Here is an 8,190-nt window from a genome sequence, read left to right on the forward strand (position 1 = left end):
CTCCTGCCAGGGAAAGCAGTGACTGCACATGTACTCATTGCGATCTGTGTCCGGAGGACCTGAATATAGTCTATCCAAACAATGTACCTTCTATCATAAAAATAACAGCAATCCCATAAACAATACCGCTATGGATTATATACCTAAGGATATCCATATTCAAATATTATGTAGATGGAAAATATTTAAGATGTATAAGTTAAAAACACTTGATGCCAAGGGGTTAAATTAGTGAAACAGTTTTATAATTATATTTACTTTTTTCCCTCTTCTTGCAAGCTGATTCCCAGGTATTTATATAAATTAATAATGACAGATGTTACCTTTTCTAAATACCTTTTCCAAAAACTAATGCTAGAAATGCAACTATTTCCGAGATTTCATGTGTTTTGAGATGTCTGTTCCGTTTTGGATATCTCCGGTTTCACGATTCAAAAATTATGTGACTGGGTCCAATTTTGATCCAATGGTCATAGTCATGTGACCAATCTCTCAGTCACATGACCTTTCCATGATTGACAGTACGTCTTACTGAGTTTAAGAATTCGGAAACTCAAACTTTGATGAGATTGTTAGTATAACATTTGAATATCTCATTGTTTTTCTACTCTTTTGCCTAAGACTTTTCAGCATATAATAACTTAAGGTCACATTTGGCACATAACCTTTGCTTACATCATACAGGAAAGCAAACTAGTCATGTAATAAGACATTTAACCCCTTAACACTGAAGCCACTTTTCACCTTCTTGACACGGCCCATTTTTTTTAAAATCTGCCCTGTGTGACTATAAATGGTTATAACTTTGAAACGCTTTAACATAGCCAAGTGATTTTAAAATTGTTTTCTCATGACACTTTGTACTTCATGTTAGTTGAAAGATTTTGGTGGTATGTTTTGCATTTATTTATGAGAAAATCAGATATTTGGTGAAAATTTGGAAAAATTCTCGATTTTCAAACTTCAAAATGTTCTACTTTTTTCACACATTGTCATAACAGCAAAAAAACATAATAACTAACATTAACCAAATGTCTACTTTATGTGGACATGTTTTTTTATGCATACTCTTATTTTTGTAGGATGTTATGGGCCTTTGAACATTAGGTGCGATTTTTCACATTTTCATAAAAACAGCAAAATCCTGCTATTGAGGGACCTGCTCTGGTTTCAAATCACTTTGAGAGACCTAAATAAAAGTATAACCACTTAAATTACCCCATTATAGAAACTACACCGCTCAACGTACATAAAACAACTTTTATGAAGTTTATTAACCCTTTAATTGTTTTACAGGGGTTAAAACAAAATCGGATACAATTTTGAAAGTACATTTTTTTTGGCTAAATTAATGTGTTTTTCAAACAATGTACAAATTCTCAGTGGATAACATACCAAAACGCTCCACAAAATTTGATACCCAATCCCTCCCGCATATAACAATCCCCCATATTTGGTGGTGACTGCTGTATGGGCACACGCCAGGGCATCAAAGAGAAGCTGCGCCATTCAGAGAAGATTATGCATTGTCACTTTTTATTGGCTATACAATCTTTATTTTTTTGGCAATTTGGACATATAAGGGCTTATTTTTTGCGACATGAGATGCACTTTACAAATACTTCATTTTAGTGGGTCATTAGCTTATTGATGAGATTTTATTAACTCTTGGATGTATGGGTGAAAAAAAAATTGTCAATTTTGGTTTCCTTTCTTTTTGTTTTTTTTGGGGTTCGTACACCGTATACTAAAAATACTATATTATCTTTATTCTATAGGTCACTACGATTACGGTGATACCTCATTTATATAGTTTTTCATTTATTTTTACAATTTTACTGGGAAAAAAGGAATATAGAGGAAATCTCATTTGTTTTTGCATTGGCCTCTTTTCGGGGGACATAACTTTAATATTTTTTTGTTGACAGAGCTGGTTTAGGGCTTATTTTTTACGGGTTGAGTTGTCCTTTCAATTGATACCATTTTGGCGAACATAACTTTTTTTGATCACTTTTTAGAACATTTTTGTGAAGAGATTTTATGAAAGATTTACATTTTTGGCGAGTTTTTCGTTTTTTTTTTACGGAGTTCACCAAGCGGGCCCAATAATGTTTCTGAGGTATTGTACGGATTGTTACGGACGCGACAATACCAAATATGTGGCTTTTTTGGCGATTTTGTGGTTTTTTCACTTTATTGCATGAATATAGGGAATGTTTGTGTTTCATAGTATCATAGTATATAAGGCTGGAAGGAGACGCAAGTCCATCAAGTCCAACCTTCAAGAATTAAATAAATGTTTTATCCCCATAACCCGTGATATTTTTTCTCTCCAGAAAGTCATCCAGGCCTCTCTTGAACATGTACATAGAGTCGGGCATAACAACCTCCTGCGGCAGAGAGTTCCATAGTCTCACTGCTCTTACAGTAAAGAACCTTTGTCTTTGTTAGGGGACTTTAACTTTATTTAATTAATTCTTTTTATTAAAAAATGCTTTTATTAAATGTTTTTAACTGTGTTTTTTCACTTTTACAGGTTAGCTTGAACAAGTGATCCACTGATCACTTGTTCAAGCTATTCTTCACCTTACACAGTGTAATACAGATGTATTACACTGTGTAATGTAACACACTGAGCATGCCGGGTGTGTTACAGCCGGGTCCTGCCAGAAGGCAGGACCCGGCTCACGGAGGAGGATCGCGCAGCCCCGGGCACCGGCAGTCCTGAGGCTGCGATCGGAACCACGGACCCCCCCGGTAAGCTTACCGGGGGGGGGGGGGGGGGGGGGGTTGATTCTCGCGAAACGCCCCTAACGCACCGCGGTCAGCGCGACCGCGGCGTGTTAGGGGTTAACACCCGCGATCGGAGAAATCTCTGATCGCAGGTGTTAGAGGCGGGTGTCAGCTATAATATATAGCACCTCCCGCCATGCAGTACTATTACGTCAAATGTCGGGAAGGGGTTAAAATATGAGAGTTAGATTCAATGTATTTTGAACCTGATGAAGCGACTGTATCTGACACGAAACATATCCTATATGTTTTTTTATTAATAAAACAAAAGTTTTTATGTATAGTAATACTTCATTTTATACAAGAATCCATAGGCATCATAATTGTCCATTTTTTTACTTCCTCTGGAGACAGCTAATGATTTAATGTGGAGATGTACATATAGAAACAGGCAGAAAAACTAAAGCAGTCAATCAAGCAACTAGCAGCAGCTTATCAACGACAGGCATGTCTTTTGTGTGCAAAACTGCGATTGTCTGGGCTGGACATGTGAATCTGCAGGGTCACATATTCAGATTCCATTACACCTAGCAGATACAACTAGGGAGAGCTTGCTGCTAGTCATAGGGTCAATAAGTTAGGCAGGCACTAAAACCAGCAATAACCTTTTTCAAGGCACTTAGGTTTATAGAGGAGACTGCTGTAATCAGGGACAGGGGGAAATTTGGAAGAATTGAACATCTGCATTCGGCTACTCATAGGCTGCTATAGTGCAGGGATATTTTAACTGATTATACCGTAGAGGATTATACAGCAATACTTGGAAAGACCAGACAGGAATGTTAGCATCATCCAGAAACATCTTGAAGGTCCTGTCTACCTATAGCTTTCAGCTACAGAAAAAATAGAGCACACTGATAGGAAGATCATAACAGTGTTGTTGTCTTTGAATATTCACGCAACAGTGCCCAATAGTATGGAGATCATAAAAGTGCTGTTGTCTGTTAATATCACACACTATTACCTAGATCATAAAAATGCTGTTGTCTGTGAATAGTGCACACTAGCACTTTGATTCCTTGATTTTTAAGGTGCTGTTGTCAATGAAAATGTGAACAGTAATACCTTCATTTCTTGATTGTTAAGGTGCTGTTGTCAGTGAATAGTGCATATTAATGCAAAGATCATAAAAGTGCTGTTGTCACTGAATAGAATTTACTAATACATAGATTGTAAAAGTGCTGTTGACCATGAATAGCGCACGCTAATACCTTGATTCCTTGATTGTAAAGGTGCTGTGTTACATAGCGCTTAGTAACACATAGATCATAAAAGTGTTGTTGTTAAAGAATAGTGTGCAATGGTATGTAGATCATAAATGTGCTGTTGTTCCCTAATAGCAAACACTAATACCTAGATCATAAAAGTGCTGTTAGCCATGAAAAGTGGGGGCGCTAATCTGTAGATCATAAAACTGCTGTTGTCACACTAATGACTTAATTCCTTGATTGTTAAAGGAAATCTACCATCAAAATCCAGCTTGGATAAACCATGGACACTTACATATAATCTTCTTATACTTGTTATTCATGGCCTCCTTCCTTCTAAAATCAATCTTTTAAATTATGCTAATGAGAAGGGCCCCTCCATTGTCAGTAATACACCCTAATATACAGATCGTTGAATTGCTGTTGTCCGTGAATAGTGTGCACTAATACATAAATGATAAATGTGGTATTGTCCATGAATAGTGCACTCTAATACCTTGATACCTTGATTGTGAAGGTGCTGCTGTCTGTGAATAGTGCACACTAATACATAGATCATAAAAGTACTGTTGTCACTGAAAAGTGCACTCTAATTCGTAGTTAATAAAAGTGCTGTTATCCATAAATAATATTCACCAAAATGTGCAAAAAGTGCTTTTGTCATTGAATACGTTGATTGCAAAGGATCTGTCACAGTATAGTTTGATACTGCAGGAAAGTAGGAAACAGTGATGTTGTGCTGCTGTTGATGTGCAGACTTAACAAAGGAGGGATCGGTGATGGAAAAAGCGAAAATGTGAGGATGACGTCCTAAACCCCACACGAGTGGAACACAGTGATACTTTGGATTAAGAGGTGATGGCCAGGAAGCCGCAGGCAGCTGGAAGAACAAGCAAAAAGGAGCCAAGAGAGAGCTGCCAAAACATAGCCAAGTCATCATCTGCTACTGCTATTTTCTGAAGACAGAACACATATCATTTGTGTGGTCTGCCACTAGTCCATAAAGCATGACCAAAATCTCAACAATCTGAGCATCTCATGTATGATTATCTGCAAAACATGAGTAAACATGTTATAACTGCACCAACTCCATCAAGAAGCCTGTCCACAGCATCTGTTCAGTTCTCTTTTAGAACATAAGCTCCGCTTCCTAATCTTTGACCCTCCCCATCTACGTCCAATGGGAGGTGTTTATTTTTTCCTTGTGTATACACCTGGGATTTAGGGATCATTCCTTTCTGTTCTCTACTACTTCATATCCTGTTTCTCTTTCTTAGTCCCCATTCACTCTAGACTACATTCTTTCTTCGATCCTCTTACTTTCTCTTGTCTTCCCACTGCCTTTCCCCCTCTTTTCCCCTTTTCTTTCCTTCCTCTCGCTTCCTGCCCCAGAGATGGCCATGTCTCCCTCGAGAGGGTCCAAAGGTAGGGTCTCTTAATGTAAAGGGCCACCATAGCCCCAAGAAGCATGCAATGATCTTAATTTGTTTAAGAGTAGGAGATTGCAGGTTGCCTTTGAACAAGAAATGTACCTAGACTGTATAACTTCACTAATAGATGGTGCCCATGTGCTTATCACAGTTATAAAGTGGGAATATTTAGATTTGCAAAGCGTTTCAGATGGGAGTGCCATTTTAGTAAAGGCCAAGTGTCAGGATCGGAGGTAGTGGATCCTCTGGACCATCGTGGACGATGACATAAGCCAACACCTGGGACCTGAGTCTAAGTGGTACCCAGTTTTCACCAGAGTCCACCGCAAAGTGGGTTGGCAGCACAGGATCAGAGTAGCAGACATGGCAGTATGTCAGGACAGGCAGCACGGAATCAGAGTCAGGAATGTAATCTAGGTCACAACGGGAAATCAGGATAGTTGCAAAGGGTATGGAACAAAGCTGTCTCTTAGGCATAGAAATCCAGCAGAGGACACAGGAAAGGGCAGGAATTTATCTTGGCAGAAGGCCATCCAGTGCCGGGAGAGGTGAGTTAACGAACAGGCAGGCTCCAGGGGCACAGTAAGGAACACGGGATTGCCTGCGACCCGGGATATGGGTCATGACAGTACCTCCCCATTCGGCCCCCCCTCTCCTTGGACTGGAGGAACCTGTGTAGAAGAGAACGATCCATGATGTTGTCCTCGGGTTCCCATGACCTTTTCTCCGGGCCGAACCCCTTCCAGTTGACATGATAGAACTGCGTCCCTCTGTCCATCTTCATATCAAGGACCTCTTTCACCTCGAAGACATCAGAAACATCAGCTACAGCAGCAGGAGGAGGTACTTGCCAGGAGAAGTGATTTAGGATAACAGGTTTCAGCAGGGAGACATAGAAGGAATTCGGGAAGCGTATTGTGGGAGGAAGGCGCAGCTTATACGCCACTGGATTAATGCGCTGTAAATCCTCGAACGGTCCGAGGAAACGTGGACCCACTTTGTAACTGGGGATCTTCAACCGAACATACCTGGAATACAGCCTCCTGGAGAGAAGATGGGAGGAGGCCTGCGTTTCTTATCAGCCTGAGTTTTGGTGCAGTCGGACACATGAAGCAGAGACTGACGAGTTTGTTCCCAGAAAGATTTAAGTTCTTCTACCAACTTTTCCATGGCAGGGACATCAGCAGACATGGAGAGAGATAGGGGTGGACGTGGATGTCTCCAATACACAACAAAGAAAGGAGTGGCACCGGCAGACTCAGAGTCCAGGGAGTTGTAGGAGAACTCTGCCCATGGCAGCAGAGTGGACTAGTCGGGCAGAGACAAAATGGCGGAGATAACAGCCTAGGATGTGATTAAACCTCCTGACTTGTCCATTGGACTGAGGTTGATACGCTGAAGAAAAGTCCAATTTCACCTGAAGTTGGCTGCACAGAAAACGCCAGAACCGGGAAACAAACTGGACCCCATGGCGTGATACAATAGGCAGAGGGAGACAATGAAGTTGGAAGATGTGAGTGAAGAACAAGCTGTGGCAAGGCATGGAGCAGATGGCAGACCTGGCAGTTGAACAAAGTGAGACATTTTGGAAAAGTTGTTCGGTTACCACCCAGATCACCAGGTGAAGATGGGAGATCTGTGATAAAGTCCATTGCCATGTGAGTCCATGGACAGCTGGGTATCGGTAATGGCTGAAGAAGACCAGGTAGTTTAAAGATGAGATGGCTTGTTTTCGGCACAGGAAGTGCAGGAGCCCACAAAATTCCGTCCATCCTTGCCCAGACCTGGCCACCAGTAGAAGCAGGAAATGAGGGCAACAGAGCGTGGAACCGCAGGATGCCCAGCCACACGAGAGCAATGTCCCCAAGTCAGTATCTTCTTCCGCAAAGCAGGTCGGACGTAAGTCTTGCCAGGAGGAAGTTGCCGAATGTCTACTGGAGCAGCAAGAACCAGCTGTTTTCATCTGCAACGTTCTTGAGAAGACAGACAAGCTCTATCCACCTGCATGGGCTCCTCTGCAGTAGATACGGAACACGACTGAGGTGGTCTTTGGAAGACTGGAGCCAGGTGGGGCAGACGTCGGGTCCCGACTTGCCGTCGCTCCAGACATTGCTCCTCAGATAGCAGGAAAAAAGAAGAACGGGTATTCCAGTCACAGTAAGGTCGGCACGGCACCCGCCTTGTTTGCAAAGGCATAATACAGGAAAGAAAAAAATATAGTGGTCCAGCCAACTTCAGTGAATTTTCAGACTTTTATTGCGGCAAATTTTCATTCATCCATAGTGTTGATCCATTGTTCCTACGCGTTTCAAGCGGACGAGCCGCTCTTAGTCATGACTAAGGCCAGGCCCAAGCTGCTTCCACTTTTTTTGACTTGATGGACAAATGTGCTGAAGGAGTTTCAAATGTTGCTCTTGACCCAGTTTTGGTCACTTCATCCAGCTCCTTATGTGTTTCTCAAGCTGTTTTATGCAGAATTATAGGCCTACTCCATCGGCTGACTGATACCTGGAGACTCTTGCATCCCTCCGGGTCCCTACTCTGCGGCTCATGACTCGAGACTGTATTACTTTTTGTTACGCTATTGTGATCTGGGTCTCTATTGGGCTACCACTATAGACAACATTACTTTCTCTGACCATCTGTCTCTTTCTGTGAGATGCGACCTAATGCTCTAACAAATGGGCCATTAAACCAGGATCTCAAGTTATTCTTTAAAGTTAAAGTGGTGAGGTTGGCGAACCCATGTTTTGAGTGCC

This window comes from Engystomops pustulosus, chromosome 3 (assembly GCF_040894005.1).
Source record: "Engystomops pustulosus chromosome 3, aEngPut4.maternal, whole genome shotgun sequence".
Classification (NCBI taxonomy): domain Eukaryota; kingdom Metazoa; phylum Chordata; class Amphibia; order Anura; family Leptodactylidae; genus Engystomops; species Engystomops pustulosus.